Here is a 20979-nt window from a genome sequence, read left to right as displayed (position 1 = left end):
TATTCTTTTGGCTTTTGTTTTTTTCTCTGTTCTTTGTAATTTAGGGAGTCAGGCAAAAATATGAAAACATGAGGCAATAAAAGAAAGAATTACAAGATGGGGGAAATTCTCTTTGGATAGGGTGGCCAAGGAAAGACTCTTCAGGGAAGGGGGCATATCTAAAGCGAGTGGAGGATCAGAGGGAAGAGCAACGCAAGCAAAGGCCCCTGCAGTGGCCCTAAGGCAGAAAAGAGCTTTCCTGAGTCATTGAAAGAAGGTGGGTATGGCTGGAACATGGTGTATCAGGGGAATTTACTGTGAAATGAGGTGGAGAGATTAGCCCGGACCAGATTATGGAAAGTGGTTTGAGGCGAGGGAAAAGACTAGATCTTATTCTAAGAGAAATAGGGGCGCTACTAAATGGTTTTACATCAGGGAGCTATGTGATTGAAATTATATTTTAAGAAGATCATTATTCCTGTGTTCAGGATGGCTAGAATGATGTAGAGAATCAGAAATACTGTGACTAGTTAGGAAGCTGTTAGTAGGCTGTTGGAGTAATCCAGATGAGAAAGAATGGCGCCTTGCATTAAGGTGATGTGAGGGGAGATGAACAGAATGGATGGATTGGGGATTTGTTTTAGAGAAAGAATGATGAGACTTGATGAATGGGAGCGTCTGAGGGAGGGGATGGAAGAAAGGGAAGAACCAAGGTCTGAACAGTTTGGTAGATGGACATTACGAAGATGGGGAAGAGAACAGAGATGGGAGACAGGCTTAAATAATGGGGTGAATCAAGAAGTCTGTTTCAACATGTTAATTTTGAGCTGTTATTGAGTAGGTTTAGGAGCAAACACATGGCTGACCCTGGGCCCTAGTTATTCCCTAGGCTTCTTGGGATCTGTGATGTGGTTTGGCGTGAAGGCATGAACTGGGCTACTATGTTACTATCTCCTGAATCTGAACTGGAAATACTGAGACGACCTGACAGTTAACATCAGAGGAGGAACTGAAGAGTCAGGAGTTGGAGAAAACCACTGAGGATCATAATCGAGTGGATGACATGCATAAGCAGGAGATATGAAACATGGGGGTGGGGGTGGGGCAGTAAATTATTTGTTAGAGGAAAGAGAAAGTGGCAAACAGAAGCATGTTTCTATAAAGAAACTGTGTCACGTGACTATAGTAACATTAGAATGAAGATCTGGAAAGCTCTGCAGTTGAGGCCTTCAGTTACTTTGGACCCAGACTGGATGGATCTCTTTTTGACTTACCCACAATGACATGCAAGTTGATTTAAGAAAAAACAAACACATAACATTGAGAATGAGGAGAGGTTAGGAGTTATGTTTGGGAAGCTAAGCGTTCTTTATTTCAAAGTCATGCTTCAGAGAATAAAGGCCTGTTTTGCATCAACTTATCAGCTGTTTTAATGTAGACCAAATGAATTTCCTGGAAAAGATGAATTGGGGATTGAGGCTTGACTTTTAAGCAAATGGGTTTCCAACTCTCTCCAATCAGAATGGATTGAAGATAATTTGTAAGGACCACTGGGGCAGCTGAGTAGATAAAATGGTGACTGGAAGGCCTGTTTGCTAAGGTCTTGAGGTCTGCTTGCCATGTAGAAACCAGGCTGCTGTGTCTGGGTACAGAAAAGCAGAAAAGGAAGCAGGACAAAAACAGAGAGTGAGAGATATACCTTTATTACTTTTTTAATAATATCATTCCTGATAAATTTGGCCCCCTAGAGACTGACCTCTCTCCAGTCTTACCGATTGTCTTGTGAGGGGAGGTGTTTGTTTCTAAATTTTCTTTTGAGGAGCATAACAGAAGCTTACTGTACCTATTACAACAACATGAAATTGAATTTCCTTTTGCTATAGTACATACAGAGATTTAAAATATAAGAAACCAGTATGTAGAATTTTGTGGTGATACATTTAAAAGCCTCAACAAAAATAATTAAATTAACTCAAGGAGAGATGGAAGACCTAACTAGAAGAGTAGTCATGACCAAGATGAAAAATGCTTTCAAATAATTAACTCTTAAAAGACTCTGAGCCCAGACAGTTTTACCAATTAGTTCTTTCAGTGTTTAAAAGAAACAGAAGCTCCACATTATTCAAATTGTCATAGGATATAAAAGCTGGTGAGATTTTCCTTATTCATTTGATAGCCAAACTGGAGGAAGGTAGTGTAATAAACAAAGTCAACAAACTATTTTACTCATGAATACGGATGCCAATGTCCTAAAAACACTCCATGAACACATTGAATTCATTAGTGTACATGAAACATCTTACATAAATATATTAATAATATAAATTTTTATCTTACATTTTATGTACCTAGTAGATATATTTCAGGGTAGTTTAACCTCAGGAATTATAGGAACCAAATAATAACAATAGTTGATCAAAAGAAAAACATCTCATGTTTTCCTATACACCAATAATGAGCAAGCAGAAAGAGAAATCAGGAAAACAATTCCATTCACAACTGCATTGAAAAGAATAAAATACCTAGGAATAAACCTAACCAAGGAAGTGAAAGACCTATACCCTGAAAATTACAAGATACTCCTAAGAGAAATTAAAGAGGACACTAACAAATGGAAATTCATCCCATACTCTTGGCTAGGAAGAATTAATATTGTGAAAATGGCCAACCTGCCTAAGGCAATCTACAGATTCAGTGCAATTCCTATCAAAATACCAACAGCATTATTCAATGAACTGGAACAAATAGTTTTAAAATTCATATGGAACCACAAAAGACCCTGAATAGCCAAAGCAATCCTGAGAAGGAAGAATAAATCAGGGGGGATCTCACTCCCCAACTGTAAGATCTACTACAAAGCCACAGTAATCAAGACAATTTGGTACTGGCACAAGAACAGACCCATAGACCACTGGAACAGAATAGAGAGTCTAGATATTAACCCAAACATATATGGTCAACTAATATAGAATAAGGGAGCCATGGACATACAATGGGGAAATGACAGCCTCTTCAACAGCTGGTGGTGGCAAACCTGGACAGCTACATGTAAGAGAATGAAACTGGATTACTGTCTAACCCCATATATAAAATAAATTTGAAATGGATCAAAGACCTGAATGTAAGTCATGAAACCATAAAACTCTTAGAAAAAAACATAGGCAAAAATCTCTTGGACATAAACACGAGCAACTCCTTCATGAACATATCTCCCTGAGCAAGGGAAACAAAAGCAAAGATGAACAAGTGGGACTATATCAAGCTGAAAAGCTCCTGTACAGCAAAGGACATCATCAATAGAACAAAAAGATATCCCACAGCAAAGGATTGACATCCAAAATATATAAAGGGCTCACACACCTCAACAAACAAAAAGCAAATAATCCAATTAAAAAATGGATAGAGGAGCTGAACAGACACTTCTCCAAAGAAGAAATTCAGATGGCCAACAGGCACATGAAAAGATGCTCCACATCGCTAATCATCAGATAAATGCAAATTAAAACCACAATGAGATATCACATCACACCAATAAGAATAAGGATGGCCACCATCCAAAAGACAAACAACAAATGTTGGCGAGGATGTGGAGGAAGGGAAACCCTCCTACACTGCTAGTGGACATGTAAATTAGTTCAACCATTGTGGAAAGCAATATGGAGGTTCCTCAAAAAACTCAAAATAGAAATACCATTTGACCCAGGAATTCCACTCCTAGGAATTTACCCTAAGAATGCAGCACCCTGTTTGAAAAAGACATATGCACCCCTATGTTTCTCACAGCACTATTTACAATAGCCAAGAAATGGAAGCAACCTAAGTGTCCATCAGTAGATGAATGGATAAAGAAGATGTGGTACATATACACAATGGAATATTATTCAGCCATAAGAAAAAAACAAATCCTACCATTTGCAACAACATGGATGGAGCTAGAGGGTATTATGCTCAGTGAAATAAGCCAGGCAGAAAAATACAAGTATCAAATGATCTCACTCATCTGTGGAGTATAAGAACAAAGAAAAAAACTGAAGGAACAAAACAGCAGCAGACTCACAGAACCCAAGAATGTACTAACAGTTATCAAAGGGAAAGGGACTGGGGAGGATGGGTGGGAAGGGAGGGACAAAGGGGGAAAAGGGGCATTATGATTAGCACACATAATGTAGTGGGACAGCACGGGGAGGGCTGTACAACACAGAGAAGACAAGTAGTGATTCTATAGCATCTTACTACGTTGATGGACAGTGACTGTAATGGGGTATGTGGTGGGGACTTGATGATGGGGGGGTCTAGTAACCATAATGTCGCTCATGTAATTGTAGATTAATGATACCAAAAAAAAAAAATCTCAGAAAGCTATTAAATACCAAACATTTTGATAACATACAAATTAATCCTTTTGAAATTTTTTATGAATTAGAACCGGTAGACAATTATGTAATATAAGAAAGGGTCTATGTTAATGTAGGAGTATCATAGTTAATGAAAAATACTGGAGAACTTTTAAAGTACAAATAAGACAGGGATACCTACAATGTCAACATCACTTCAGATTACTCTGAAAATTCTAGGAAATTAAGTGATATGAAGCAGAAATAAGTAGTACAGCAAAATTGAAAAGAAAAGAAGAAAAAGATAGTGATTCTTTCTTCTGAAGATAACTAATTATAAATAATATACTGCTCACCAGTGAAATCTGAGAAAAATCAATGGAAAAATGATTATGTCAAATAAGTTAATTGTATGCCAAATAAAAGGGCAGAATTTAATAATTCAACAATACTAACAAAGATAATAGAAAACACAATGGGGGTTCTCTATTTCTAAGGGAATTGTAAACTAATTACTGATATAACTCTCTAAATTGACAAAAGAAGTATGCTGGATAAAGCATTATAAAAACTGAATTTCAATGAGTTAAGAACAATGGAATAGACCCCCCAAAATGTGTAAGACAATAACTTAAAAAATTCACAATGAAAACCAATAAATCAGAAAACAAACATATAAGAAGGATCAACAAAGGTAAAAGTTGGTTCTTTGAGAAAACCAATAAAATTGAAAAGCCCCTGGCAAGATTTGTCAGAAAGAGAGAAATGCGACAAAAATAACATTAAGATTTTAAAAGGAACATATACTGAATAGATTTAAAACATAAGTGGAATATTATATATACTTTAATGTCAAATTTGAAAATCTAGAAAATAAAAGAATGATTTCCTAGAAAAACACAATTTACTAAAACTGACTCAAAAGAAATAAAAAATATAAATAGCCCTACATTCATTAAATAAACTGAATCAATAGTTGAAATGTTTTCCAGAAAGAAAACATCAGAATAAGATGGTTTTACCAATACAGTCATTCAAATATTTAAGAGACAGGTAATTTTAATCCTATATAAACTCTGTCAGCAATAAGAAAAAAAGAATATCCTCCAAGTTATTTTACAAGGCTTGTACAATTTGATACTAAAGGAAGGCAAGGACAATATAAAGGGGAAGAAGTCAATTTTACTCATGATCATAAAGAAATAAAACTAAACAAAATATTAATAAATAAAGTTCAGCAATATACTAAAAAGAAAACATTATGGTCAAGTTTTTTATTCCATGAATACCTGGTTGGTTTAAGATTGGAAATTTAATTAATATGAGATCATTTTAACAGTTTAAAAGGAAAAATATGGTCATATTATTAGATGCAGAGAAGACGTTCAATAGAATTCAGTATCTCTTCCTAATTAAAAACAAACAAGCGATCCCCGCAACCCAAAAACCTTGACAAACTAGGAAAAGAAGGAAATTTGTTTAACCTGACAAAGTGATCTACAAATAATTAATAAATAAATATGCAGCAAACATCCCACTTGAAGGAAAAAGTCTTGTGTAAATTCCTGTTAATGTCAGGAGCAAACAAGCATATACAATTTTTGCAAAGGCAGAGGTTTATACTGTTTTGGGAGCTCCATTCCATGAGGCTTAGCACCTTGTGATCATATGGCAAAATATGTTTAGTTTTGTCATTTTGAGAACTTTTAAAGTACTTTATTAAGAGAGCGCTTCTCAATTTCACTAGTCTCCCTCTCTCTACCTAGAATACTCTACAGGTTCTAGTAATTCCTAGAAGTCACTGGGGACTGAGAAAGCAAATTTTATTTGCTTTGGTAAATAAACAGTAAATTTGTCTTTGGGAGAAAAAGGTGCCCACTACCACCAAAGTTGTTCAACTTTTTTAGGGTTGTAAGCTAGTGCAATACAACAAGAAATTAAAAATATAAAACACTGCAGAAAGAAACAAAGCTATCACTGTTAACAGGTGATGAATTGTTCACATCAAAATCCTCAAATAATCTACACACATGTATTTTAGAATTAATATGAGAGCTTAGCTACCTTGTTGTTTTAAGATAAAGTATAAAATTAAATCACATTTCTATTCCTTGGAAATGATTAGAAAAAATGTAATTTAAAAGATACCACTTATAGTGCAAAACAAGCAAAACAGACAAAAAACACCCCAACAGTATCTAGGGTTATATCTTACAAAAGATGGTCAAGAACTTTAGGTAGAAAGTATAAATTTTATTAAAAATCCCTGAAAAGAAATATATTCATAGATAGGATGATTCACTATCTTAAAAATGTCAATTTTTCTCATTGCTGGATCATTGTAAACCTGCTTTTCTTTCTCCATCCATTGTTTATAGGGAGTTGAACTCACCAAATGGATGCCTAAAGTGACATTATGGAGCAATGGGAAAAGGAGCATTCTTGTTGACTACATATTAGACCCTTTGCAATCAAGATGCAGGTAGTATATGAGAGGTAATGCATATTCTTACATTTTTTTAGTCCAGTAGGTTTGCTCCATTTCAGCCAATAATTTTGATTTTTGATTCAGTGCTCTTGGCCTTATAATTTGGAATACCCTCTTAGTTTCCATATTTGCCCACATCATTGTAAATTACAGCATAATTTTACATGACTTAATAATTTTTTCCATCCTTAGGACACATTACATTTCTTCTTAGAAAACCTGGAGACATAGCCCATGTTTGTTTTGCTATTCTTTATTTTGTGTATTTACAAGGTGACCCCAGACTATGAGGATGGGACATGTGCATTCACTTTAAAACAACTGGTGTTATTCCTGAGAAGTTGCATAAGTCAAGGTTTTCAACATAAGACAGAAACTTTTCACTGAAGTGTAAAGAAAGTAAGAATTGTCTTGTAAAGAATGATACTGTATTAGTTTTCAATTGCTGCTGTAACAAATTACCAAGTGGCTTAAGATGACACAGATTAATTATTTTATAGTTTTATATATCATAAGTGTGACATAGGTCTCACTGGATTAAAATTCAAGTGATGGCAGGGTTTCACTCCTTTCTGGAGACTTTAGAGGAGATTCTATTTCCTTGCTTTTTCTAGCTTCTGGAGGTTGTCCTCATTCCTTGACTCACAGACCTTCACTCCATCTTCAAAGCCTGCAACAGTGGGTTGAGCCTTTCTCTTATCACATCATGCTGACCTCTTCTGTCTCCTTCAACCTTTAATGACCCATGTGATTACATTAATCCCTCCTAGATAATCTAAAATAATGTGCCCCTGTCAAGGTCTTTAACTTAATCACATTTGCCATGTAAGGTAGCATATTCATAGGTTCCAGGCATGGACATCTTGCAGGGAGGGTAGGAGGGAGGTGGTAGGCAAACTGTCTAACATCACTTCCCTTCCCCTTCCCCCTGCTCACGCTTCTCTAGTCACATTGTCACACTCTAGACTCAGTACTGACTATTCCCTCAGTGTAGACTGCTATTCCCCAGGGATTCTCATAGCTGCTTTCTTCCCTTTGTTCATATCTCTGCCCAGATGTCCTTCAGAGGACCTGCCTCTATCTTAAATCCATTTTGTGCTTTCTAACCTTTAAACATGCTTCATTTTTTTCCATAGCATTTCTCACTGCCCTTCTCCCCTTTTGGAAGTAAGCTCCCTAAGGGGAGGGACTTGGCTCATCTTGCTCCCCTGTGTCACCCAGCATCTAGCTCAGTGCCTGGCATATAGCAGCTAAGTAAATGCATGAGTCAATCAATTTATTAGTTTGCATCCTTTAGCATTACATTTTCTTCAGTGAGCTGGACCAAAGTGAAATCTCTGTAATTTAAATTATGAGCTGAATTCAAATTGAAGCATGAGAAGTATGAATACTGCACTTAGTTACTTCACTGAGAGTGCTTTCTGACTATATATAATCTTAGTAGCCAGATTTAAAACTGGTATCAGAAAGTGATGAACTTGACGTGCAACCTTCAGTATCTTTCTGTGAATACCCCTACCTTGAGACTAGAGATGGTAATAATAATAATAAAAAAAATTACCATCATCGTTGCTTGGATACTTACTATGTGCCAGTTAGTAAGTCCTTTACATAGGTATTTTATTTAGTCTTTTCACTCCCTGACATCACAGAGTACACATTGCTGTTTTGTCTACCCAAGAAAAGTACTCCCCCCACTCAATACTTCTTTTGGGAAACTGCTCATACCCACTCCCACCAAGTGGTTCTGGGAAGAGCCTGGCTACAATGCCTTGGCTGTGGATGGTCATGTGACCCAGTCTGAACCAATCACAGTCTCCATAGCGGCAGTCCTGTGGTTGACACATAATCTCTGTCAAACCAATAAGAATTCTTCCTCTCAGTTTTTGAGGTCAAGTTGAAAAGAGGGGTTCCTTTACCTTTTGGGTCAAAAACTGCAAGGAAGAAAATCTGGAGCTGCCAGTGGTCTCTGGAGAAGCAAAATAGAGAAAATGAAGCAAGGGCAGAAGTGGAAACGTCCCAACTTATACATTACACTGTTGGTTCACTTGTAAAATCTCAGGACAGTTCAATACCTGCCAGAGGTCATATAACTAGTAAATATCTAGTAAATGGGGGAATTTGACCCTAAGTCAGCCTGACTTCAATATCCATTATATTCTATCACTTTGCTGTACTATATCCCAGATCTCAGATTCTTAAACAACCACCTACTCTTGCCATTCTGCCTGGTTTCTGAAAACACACCGCAGGGAAATCTATGCTCTATATTACTAGTAGGAGACAACTGTTGATCATTTATACACCTTATATTCTGATGCAGTTGTTCACCTGAGGATCCAGAACTGGCTAGAATGACAAATAGGCCCCATATTTTGTACTTACTAATTCCAGTGGAGTAGAAGTGGCTACTTAGAAACTTAGTGTTGAGAAGGATTCTGAGGCTTCATCTGGGCTAGCTGAAGAGGAGGAAAAGTGGAATGAGAAATTGATTTTTAAAAATGATTTTGTATCATTTTTCATTTATGTTTGATAATTTAGATTACGTTTTGGAAGTGTGGGGCTCTAAATTTTAACATTCAGGGGGTGTTAAATTTTGGTTTTCAGTTCAAAGAATGTTTCAGTTGTTAGCCAGAGGCTCACCTGCATGCCAAATGAAATCTGACAATAGTCTCTTCATTAACAGGATGAAGGTACTTATAACAAAGGCCTTCCTCTATGGAACTCCCAGACAGCCCTGTGCCACAATGATACGACCAGAAACATGACCTGAATTTAGATTCTAGAACTGAATGTCATTTATTGGGACCACTCTTTTCTGGTGAGGATGCTAAATCACAGCTACCCTGAAAAATTGTCATGCACTGGTATTGTTGAACAGTTTCTAACAATCAAATTGGGCCTCACATTTTGTTGGTTGGATGTTCCATTTCTTCATCTTTGGTCCAAGTTACTTAGCAATGGCCAATCAAACTATGTGCCCACCATATTGTTTTGCATGTTTGACTAGAACATTGACAGATTAATAGGAAGGGTAAATAGCAGAGCACAACTGCGGGGGCCCAGTGTGGGGCGGCAGGATTGACTGCTCCCGACTTTGTTGTGTTTGCTCAGAGGAAGCCGCAGCAAAAGCCTGCTGGGACGAGGTGACCTGGGTCATGGGCATTTGTTCCTTGTCTCTATAGAGAACAATTGTCTTCTCAATGGAAGATGGCTTTTTCTGAATCTACATGGTTCCACCGATGAGGAAGCATTTGCCATGCCAGGGTGCTTCCTAAGACACACACATACAAACCAAAAGTCCACACAAAAGTTCAGATTTACTGTATTCCCTAGAGAATGCTTTAGGAGGGTGCCCAGGAGAAAAGCATAGCTTTGGAATGTTTTCACCTATTCACAGCTAACTCCTAATAGCTGATGTTTATGAAGTTTTTATGAAGTTTCCAAATGATCCAACCACTTTCCCCTCCCCCCAATTCATGAGCGCAGAATCCATTGGCATTTAACACTATTGAATTGGTAAACTCTGGTTTTGGTGGGAAGCTATTTTGATCCCCAAATTGCTCTACTCTGAATTGATATGAATGCAATACACTAATGATGAAGAAAAATCTACTCTGGGCAAGGTTTAATCCACCAAAAGTGGTGACTTTATTTAAAAATGAGACCCGTGTTTCTGGTTGATAGACTTCTTTGAACATGGCTGATTTTACATTTGTAAAATTATTGTAGTTCTTTAGAATAAGGTTTACTACTAAAAAACAAAAAACAAAAACCTCCAAAGGGTTCCAGACTGAATTTCAATTGGTCTTTCTTGATCTCTGTTTCTCTCTCACTAATATGGAATAATATTTTATATAAATAAATAATATATATAATAACAATAATTATATATATATGTATGTATGTATAATCAGCCAAACATTCTTCTGGATTCGGTGGGAAAGAAATGGGGACAGAATGGTTCTCTGCAAGTTCCCCTTTTGGTAGTTTTAATTCTGCTTTTTCTTGTCTGAATGGGTGTAAACTTTTCCCCCACATCTTTCTCACCTTCTCTCGCTCTTCACTCTTCTTTACCCATTTGCTTACTTGTCTCTTCTGTCCCCTTCCTCCTAGAGCTCAGGGCTTAGGAAATGGGTAAGAGTGCTGGCTGTGGTTTGGTGGGAACCATGTTAGTTCCTGGCTGCTCACTTCAGATCCCACTGAGCCGTATGCACCTCTTCAATGGAAAACCACTTTGGGGGAAAACACAAACAAACTGAAAAAAGGCTGAGGAATAAAAACTTCTCGTGACACTAAAAACTCGGACCAATCTGAGTATTAAGAAAAATCAAGGCCTCGGCAGTGACATGATAAAATCCCTTTTTGTTCAGTTAAAATGTACCTATATTGGTTCAGCACCTTCTGTGTGCCACTCCAAGGACCTGTCCTTAAGGAGCTGACAGTGTGGGGCTGAGGCCTGGGGAACAGATCATTATCCAAAGAATTACAATACACTGTGCCCAGCGCCATGGTGGAGTGACTCCAGGAGTCTGCGGACAGGCACAGAGGAGGCACAAAGTCTGATTTCTCAAGATACAAGAAGATACGTGCATGGTCTGTGGCTCTGCTTTGCAGCTTAATTTAAACCACTGGCAGGGCATAAAACAAAGAACAACTACCAAGCTGATGCCTATTACAGAAACATCATAAGACTTGGGAAGAGAGCCTTTGACTGTAAATTTTGTGGATGCAAGAAAGGCATCTGTCACATACACTGTGTATGGTGTGAGCCTGGCACTGATTCTGGGACTCCATAAATACCTATGTAATGAGTAGATGGATGACACGAAGCCCAAAGACCTTCATTACCAATTATTTGCTGTGTAGCCTTTAGCATGGCTGGGGGCTATCTGAACCTCTGTTTCCTCACCTATCAAATGGCTCTATAATACCTACCCAATTCACAGTATTATCAGAGAATCAGGTCCTCTCTATTGAGCACCTAGTATGTGGGAGGTATTAGTCTAAGGATTTGACACATGTTTACTCATTTCATCTCTGCAACAAAAATATTATTCAGGTACTATTATTATCCCCAGTTGATAGACGATTATGTGTGATCATGTTTTTGTGGACTATAAAGTATTTTACTATTAACTAAAGTGCATTGTCATTAATATGTTTGTTTAAAACTAAAGGCAAAATCATGGGAATAGTTCTCTATGAAATTCTGTCTCCTGTCTGGCACTGGGCTGTCCCATGCTGCCTTTCTCGCAGATTCTCAGTGTGAGAATATTTTGGGCATCCATTTTTAATTAGGATCTTTAAGAATTAAAACCCTTTCCAATCTTTAGAAAGAAAGGTATCTCTTTATTTTGAGTGCACATGTCACTGGAATTGGAAAGCCAATTTCAGGAAAGTCAGCAAGGACCGGCTGCCACGTGAGGGACCAGCCTCTCCTTGACTCGTTCTAGTGGACATAGGGCCCCTGTGCTTCCCCATCAGGTGGCCTCTGGTTACTTCATCACTGTGGTTTGTCTGTGGTCACCATGGCCTCACCGGCCCCAACATGCCTCTTGAGGTTTCAGCTTCTACTCTCCCAATTCTCTGGGTTATTTTCCTGTCATTCTCATTCTAATTCTGACTTAGGTCCACTTAATTTTCTCAGGCCACACCACATCAGGCTCTCTCACCAGCCGATGGTGCAGACAGCTGGAGTCAGGAGGGCCAGAGATGACCTGTGCCTAGCAGGGGCTGTGGTGGTGCCGGAAGGGGTTTGAGTGAAAATGCCAACCCAGGATGGACATCTCGCTTACATCTCTTCCTGTCTAGCAAGTAGATCTGGTATGTAATTGAGGCATCAGCTTGGTTATTTGTTAAGTTTATGCAATAGGGCTTTTTATTGAATAGTCCCACATTAAAAAGTGAAGAGGCAGATAGAAAATTTAAGGAGGCTTGTTTCTAATTTAAAAATGTTCTATTAAAACTTGTATTTTTAACTTTGTGGGTAATGACCTTCAGTTTAAAAGAAGAAAAGCTTGGCGTAATGACTTCCCAGATTTTAAGTTAATCTGGAGAAGGTAGCACAGTGATTTTGTAGCGTCTGTGCTGTGAACAGTTAGCAGCAGGTTATGCCATCAAGTTGATGGGTTACTACCTGCATTTTAAAAATGGGAAACAGATGGAAAAGAATGGAGGTCAATGTGCTGTGTGTGTGGTAAGGTATTCATTTCTTCCTGACACTTTTATTGCAGTTATATATGTCTGGCTGTTCACTGGCCATGATGTAAGAAGCATTTCTTACTATGGGACATGGTCAAAAGGTTTGAACGTTATTGGTGTAGTGGTTGAGACCTGGGTTCGAATCCTGACTCTATCATTCAGCAGCTGTGTTGTTTTACCTTTCTAAGGCACAGATTCCTCTTCAGTAAAAGGGGTCACGACTTACCTCATATAATCAACATGCCAACACAATGTGGGCAAATTGCTTAGCGTAGCATTCAACAAATGGTAGCTATTCTTTTTTTTAAGTGAAATTGACTTCTGTTAATGGCTTACTTGATTGAGTATGGGCAGCAACTAGAAATTCTTTATATTCAAGATGTCAATGGGCATCAGGAACTGGAGTAGAAAAAGGATGACAAATCAAAAGGAATGGAGAAAACACCTCAGACATCTTCATGTCGACTGGGCAGTCCATTCCACATCCTTTCATGCCCTAGGGGATGCCCAGGTCTCCTTTTCAATGCTACTGTCAAAAATATTAAATATTTTTATGAATGTCCCTGATCTAACCTTCAGAGATGTTTGAAAGAAAGGCAGGAAAACTGGTAGCTCATGAGCTGTATAAGGAAAGATGATGGAGAATATTTGTCTTAGTTTGGGCTGCTATACCAAACTACCACAGACTGGGTGGCTTACAGATAACAGGTTTTACTTCATCCCACAGTCTGGAGGCTGGGCATCCAAGATCAAGGTGCCAGCATGGCCAGGTTCTGGGGAGGGCCCTCTTTCAGGTCGCAGACTGTTGGCTTCTTTCTGTGGTCTTCTTATGTTGGAAGGGCCCATCCTTGAGGCCTCTTTTATAAGGGCCCTAATGTCATTCATGAGTCTCTACCCTTGTGACCTAGTCACCCCCTTCAAGGCCTCATTTCCTAAGACCATCACTCAAGTCTTTAGGATTTCAGCATATGAATTTGGGACAGATAGAAATATTCATAGCATAGCAGCAAAGCAGCGAGATGGATATATTTCAGCTACTTATTGCTGCGCAACAAATGCCCTGAACATAGTGACATAAAACAGCAATCATTTTATTACACTCAGTAACTGTGTGAGGTAGGAACTCAGCCTGAACACAGTGGGGATGGCTTGCTTTTGCACCATGGTGTCTGGGGCATTAGATGGGAAGACACAAAGGCTAAGGTTGATTTGAATAGCTGGGTGTGGGAATGGTCTGGAGATGTCTTACTCACATGTCTGGTACCTGGGCTGGAATGGCTTGAAGGATGGGTTCAGCTGGAACTGCCAATCAGCCCAGCTACCCATGGCCTCTCCATGTGATGTGGACTTCTCATCACATGATGGCCTCAGGGTAGTCAGACTTCTTCTGTGGTGGCTCATGACTGCAAGAATAAGTGTTCCCTGCCAGCAAGGAGGAAGCTGCATTGCCTTTATCACCTTACCTCCTGAATCACATGCTATCACTTCTCCTGTATTCTACTGGTCAAAGCAGTCACAAGTCTGCCCAGATTCAAGGTTAGGTCAAGAAAGCCAAGGGAATGCAGGAGTCCAGATTATGAAAGCAAGATTTAATACAGAGACAGTGAAGGGCTGAGTTGGAGGGACTACAGTGCTGAAAGGAAAAAGTTTTGGGATTTTATAGTAATCAGGCTTTAGCTAAGTGGATGTTGCTGACGATCTGGGCAGGACGCAGGGGCAAGAATGTCCATCTCTTGGTTAGCGGGACTTGAGCCCCGTGAATGTTCTCAGGGTCTGGGCAGGATGGTTTCCAGCTCCTCTCCAGGCCTGCAATTTCTCTAAGAATTAAACTCAAACTATCACAATTAGTTTTCTTGTGTTCTGCCTTTTCTATGGGGACCTGGGCCCCTCCTCTCATCAGGAAGAATTTGTGGCTCTGTTCTAAAGCCACAACAGGGTCAAATGGAGAAGAGACTTGAATGTAAAAATTAAAGGTTGGTTTTAGATGTGAATGGGGCTATCAAGGGGAAGTCTTCAGCCTTCTTTCACCATCATGTTCTCACCGTGAATGAGCCACAGACAATTCCAGAAGAAATCAGGCAGGAGTCATTTATATTTGATTTTAGATAGTCATGAGTTATCTTCACAATCAACTGAGTTTCCTAATGACACTGGTCTTTGGTTAATGCTGAAACAAATTCCTATTTTGTGGCTCCTCTTTTCCAAAAGGGACGCTCTGTGAGAGGCAGCAAGTGTGGCTGGCAAACTGCTGGGTGGCAGGAGCACCAGCCTGGTACAGGGCTCTGCAGACAGGAAAAATTAGTGGGGAAAACCTTTATTTACTAATGGCAGTTAGAAGTCTCCTCTATGTCTCCACTCTCTCCACTTTTTAAAGTAGGTTTTGGTTCTACTAAAAGTCTCTGTGTAGGAACACTGGGGTAGGAATTAGAAAAATTCTCAGGTTTTAGTCCCAAATTCATTGCTACAGGGTCACATGACCCTGGACAAATCATTTCACTTTCCGTATAACCTATACTCTTTGAGGTCACTTTTAGTTTTCAATGCTGATTTTATGGCTTTCTAAATGGGCCAAATAGGTTAATTTTATGAGCCAACCAAGCTATACATAATGTGTTTTATATCCATAAACTAAAAAAGTGATTTTCAATCTACAATTTTGCTTGTCAAATTAGCACAAATGAAAAACTCAGTGTTGGAGAAAGTGCATTAATATGGAACTCACCTAGTCTGCTGCTGAACATACTAATTGCTGCAGCTTTTCTGGAAAGCAAATTTTGATTTGATTTTATGTATTAAGTATGTTGAAATGACCATATCTGTTGATATCATTCGTCCCTTCTCAGAATCTATCTTACAAAAATCATTAGAGTGTGAGACCAAGATTTCTGTACAAGGGTGGTCACTACAAAGATTTTTATAGTTATGCAAAAATGAAAGCCACCTATGTTGTCCAATAATAGGAACATTCTGTAACATATAATGTACACAGACAATATTATATACCTACAAGAATCACATTTTTTTACAAAAAGGATTTATACACGATAAAGTTGAATAAAGTAATTAAATCTGCATAGAGAAAGACTGAGAGAAACTGAATCAAGATGTTTAAGTAGAATTATTGATGATTTTTGTCCTTTTTGGGTCTTCCTGTTTTTTTGAAGATCTATAATGAATGTCTGTTTTCTTTATAATCAGAGAAGAAAATGAATGGTATTGATAGATGTCTTACATCTTTTTTTTTTTTTCTGTCTTGTTTCTGATAGATGGCCCCCAAAGAGAAAGCTGTCAAGTGAAGGCCTCTTAGAGTTTGGCTTTTATGAACACTACACCATCTGCCCTCACCTCCCCCGACACCCTGCTAATCCCAGTTGGGCTTCCCCTACGGGGCCCTGGCTTTGAGATTGTGAAGGTAGAGAAGCCGGCCAGGGGGTTCTAGCAGGTCCCCGCAGAACAAAGTTTGATGTAAGTTCTTTGAGTGGCTACTGTGCCTGCAGGCATGGAACAGCCAGAAGGCTCCATGTGCCTCCTTGCAGAAGCCCTCAAACCTACAAGGCTATTAGCTGGATTTTCCTGGAAATTACCCCGGCTTTGCAAGAACATTAACAAATTACCATGAAAATGCTGTCATCACCACACAAATGTCTCTCAGAGGCCCACTTCAGTGGGTGTTTTTGTCCCCCTGCTATATGATTTCCTTGTTAGTCCTACAGAAAAGGGGAGACTGGATCTCGAGGTCATTTGCACTTTGGGTGAATGCATCAGACCAGTTTTTTCCTTATAGGGCTTGTTTTGTACCCAGGCTTCTGTACAACTCTTGTAAAGGGCAGTGGCAGTTTGGTGGGCACTTGAGATGGGAGACAATTTTCAAGTCGCTGCCTCCTCTAAACACCAAGAATGGAGGAGATTGTTTCTTCATCAAGAGTGAGAGAGGTCTGAGTTAAGCACAAGAGAATTTTACCTTTAAAAGTCTGATCCAGGAAAACAACTTCGGGTTATGGTTGTATGCAGTTTGCATTCTCAAGTTTCCTCTTCTGGCTAACAAAATTGCATAACCATCCATTGAATGTACCTAACACATCCATTATGCTTGTAGTTCCTTGGACAATAAATACCTTAACCCAGCAAGTCCTAAGAAACTGTGTACAGGCTAAGTTTGGGATTCAGAAAGGTGGGTCCTATTTTATGAAGATGAAAACTGTACTTTATACCTCAACTACTCTTTGAATGTTAACATTTTATGTTTGTCTGAACACTACATCTAGTTAAAATTTAAAAGCAGGCTAAATGAAATCAGAAGGGTGGTTAGCAAGTCTTTTAAGTAGTAATAGTATTCAATATATATATTTGTAGGCTGAACTTATATTACAAATTAGAGTTTTGTTCTTAAAATGCAATCATAGTCAGAAATAAGTTATTTTCCAAGGTACATTCTATGAAACTTTATCTATTTTGCCTTTACTAAGTAAAGTTTGCTGTTGGTATAGATTGTTTCTATTTTTAAAATGGATGCACCCAGTTAGGTCAGTTGGAGAGGCCCAGGTAGAAAAAATATCTAGCTTCCCTGGGGTCTTTTCTAATCTGCATGTAGATTACATAACAGGAGGGTTAAATATGTGCTTTGGAAACCAACGAAGTACACAGAGAAACAACAACCTCTCCTCCCTCCCCCAAATAAACAAACAAACAAGAATCTACTGAAACCGGGAGAAGTTTGGCTTTGTGTAATATGTCAGGCAGTTTGCAATCAGAACAGGTAGATCCCAGCATACACGAAGTTTTGTGTCAATAAAAAGCATAGGTTATTTTGAATTACATATGGCAGTGGACATCATGATTTTGTTAATGCTTCAAGAGTTTCAAAAATCTTAGTCCAGTCCTGCCCAAATGAGGCAGGTTTATTTAAAACCTTTTGGCAGCTGAGTTCTTAAAACAGAGGCCATTTATTGAGGTGCAAGGGCACAAAAGAAATATAGTACAGTAGCCCCACCTTATCCATGGTTTTGTTTTCTGCAGTTTCAGTTACCTTAGGTCAACCATGTTCTGGATGCAAATGATCCTCCTTCTGACCGGATCAATTCAGAAGGTCAATAGTAAGACTATGTACAATAAAGGCTGTGTGTAATAAGGCTATGTATATCACAAGGCCTACATCATTCACCTCACTTACCTTCATCCTGTAAGCATTTTATCATCTTAGATCACAGAGGAAAGGTGAATAAAGTACAAGATATTTTGAGAGAGAGACCACACTCACATAACTTTTATTGCAGTATATTGTTATAATTGGTCTATTTCATTATTAGTTGTTGTTAATCTCTTACTGTGCCTAATGTACTAATGAAACTTTATCAAAGGTATGTACATATTGGAAAAAAACATAGTATTGACAAATTAAAAACTCTAGAGACCAAGAGATCTCTGAAACGGGTTTATTGAGCCATGACAAATGCAAGCCGGATAAAGGACTGAGTCCAGGGACAGGAAGTTTCTGCTTCACGAGTAGCAAGGCCAGTTAAAAAAAACACAACTTACCTGCCAGAACCAAGAAACAGGGGACATTCATAAGGAGTCTCAGGGAGAGGAAGTTCTTTAAATTTACATTGGCTACAGATAAGGAAAGTGGGCTAACAGAAAGTGTATAAAATCTGAGGATAGGTGATTAGTCCACAGAGAAGGCCCCTGGATTGGTTGTTGATGATGGCCAGATACTGTTCAGCTTGAGTGGGATGTGGTAGTTCTGGAGAACTTCTAGATAATTCTTAAAATGACTTTACCCAGGAACATGGAGTTTCTGGTTAACTATGGCCCCTGCTATTGACAGACTGCTCTCCCTTGTATCTCTCCACCATTCTCTGGCTCTTATGTCGCTTAATTTTATGACATACCATAATTTTTCCTTATTAGTATATATAGGGTTTGATACTATCTGTGGGTCTTGGAATGTATTCCTCACAGATAAGGGGGAAGATCTACCATCAAAATTGTTAGCTCAAGGTCCCTTGCTTACAGAAGAGAGCAGCTGTACTGAAAGGTCCAGCTGTGCCTCCTCGATCCAGTGTGGTCGTGGGGGGCTCCACAGTTACTCCTTCTGAGGGGAGCAGAGCAGCTCAGGCTTACTTCTCAGTCACGACAAGCCAGTGTCTTTGAAGACATGCGGAGAAACCTTCTATGATGATCCGGCTCTGTGACTGGGATGAGGTCAGTGACTTACTCTGATCATATTCAGAGATGGGGAGCAGTCTCATAATTCACTGTGTGTAGAAATTCATATCTATCAGATTGTTTAGCAGAAAACTGCTAAAAACTTCCCTATCCATTCCCTCCTCCCAATACAATGGTAGATATTCTAAGCTATAGTATATAATGGTTACATAATGATTCATTAGGTCTATATGTGCATATTTTATAATTCTAGTAAATAATTTCTACCAAATTCTACTAAATATGTAAGATCGCATCAGTAATACACATTTAGAAGGGAAATGCAATTTATCCCATGTGTAACAGGCAATTGGCAATAGTGCATATTTATTTTGCTGAAGTATTTGAGGGGTTCAGCTAATGTGGTCTGGGCGTGGCTGATCTCAGCATAGTTCCCTCCTGCATCTCTTTCCGGCTGTAAGTCCGCCAAGCAGCTTTGCTGATTTTGGCTGGGGGACTGCTTGGCTGTTGGCTGAGCTTGAATGGCTTTGACTGGGAAGACTGGGATAACTGGGCTCTGCCCCAGGTGTCTTTTAGCTTCTAGGAGGCTAGCCTGGGCATATCCTCATGGTGATAACACAAGGCAAGTGAGCAAGTCCCACAGTGCAACTCCTTCAAAACTATGCTTGTGTTTGCATTTGCTAGCATCCCATTGGCCAGAACAAGTCACATGGCTGAGCCCAGGTTCAGAGCGGGAGATGCTACAGAGTGCTACAAGATGCTGCACAGCTAAGGGGCATGGGTACAGGGAGAGATGGACAACTGCGACCACTAGTGCAATCTACACATGGGATAACATTTTGAAATGTTACATGATTTATTTTGCATTTTGAGAATTCTTGCTTTTCTACATATTCTACCTCTTGAGACTGAGTTAGAATTTTACAATAGCATTTCAGAAACAATGGCCTTGGAAGTCAGCTTTCAGCTGCAAGAGTCAGGTATCAGAGAGAAAAGAGCTTTTCAAAATCCAAAGGCTTTGCTAGAAATAAGCTTGGCAAATTGGTCGGAGCTTTATTGTTACACAGTAGATTGGATCCTGGAAAAGATTATCTGGCAGGCTTCTTCCAGAGAGAGAGGAGATGGAATCTCTTTCTGAGCTTGGAAGAGTAGGGGAGCTTGTTGAGATATGAAGGGAATGCCTAATGCCCAGTGGTGGACTGTGAGAGGCAGGGAGAGAGAGAGAGAACAAAACAAAACAGCTATCACTTGAGTGGCTGCAGGAGAAATGGGGGGCCTCAGTTAGAACAGTCTTCTCAATGTGTGGTTCCAGACCAGCTTCATCAACTGGGAACTTGACAGAATTCAAAATCCTGGGCCCCACACCAGACATACGAAATCAGGGACTCTGGAGATGGACCCAGAAACTTAGGTTTTAACAAACCTGTATTAGTTATCTATTGCCGTGTAACAAATTATACCAAAACTCAGCTGCTGAAAAGGTAAACATCATCATTCAGTTTTGGGGAGTCAGACACCCAGGCACCTGAGCTGGGTGGCTCTGGCCCCAGGGCCCGCAGTGCTCTCATCACACAGTTACTAGTGTTGTGGTCATCCCAGGGCTGGTGGAGGTCTGAAGGATCCCCTTGCAAGCCCAGTGGTTGTGAGACTGAGGGCTTCAGTTCCTCAGCACATCACATAGCCCCTGCATAAGGCTGCTTATAACATGGCTGCTTGCTTCTCCCAGTGCAAATGATGAGAGAGACAGAAGACCAAGATGGAAGCCTGATTCTTTCTTTTTAGTAACCTAGTCTTGGAAATGATCAACAA

At 39.3% G+C, this 20979-nt stretch overlaps 1 long non-coding RNA gene across 1 annotated transcript in view; it reads left to right on the top strand.

The window, feature by feature from the left end:
- LOC140843823 (uncharacterized) overlaps positions 1–20979 on the top strand; it is a 134698-nt gene that overhangs the window by 46147 nt on the left and 67572 nt on the right. The window contains exon 5 of the long non-coding RNA XR_012121782.1: positions 6692–6809. This is a non-coding gene — a long non-coding RNA (uncharacterized lncRNA). The remainder of the gene's footprint in view (positions 1–6691; positions 6810–20979) is intronic.

The sequence above is a fragment of the Manis javanica genome, chromosome 10, assembly GCF_040802235.1.
Source record: "Manis javanica isolate MJ-LG chromosome 10, MJ_LKY, whole genome shotgun sequence".
NCBI classification, from domain to species: domain Eukaryota; kingdom Metazoa; phylum Chordata; class Mammalia; order Pholidota; family Manidae; genus Manis; species Manis javanica.
The sequence above is the reverse complement of the archived record's forward strand: the minus strand, read 5'-3'. Positions and strand labels throughout refer to the sequence as shown.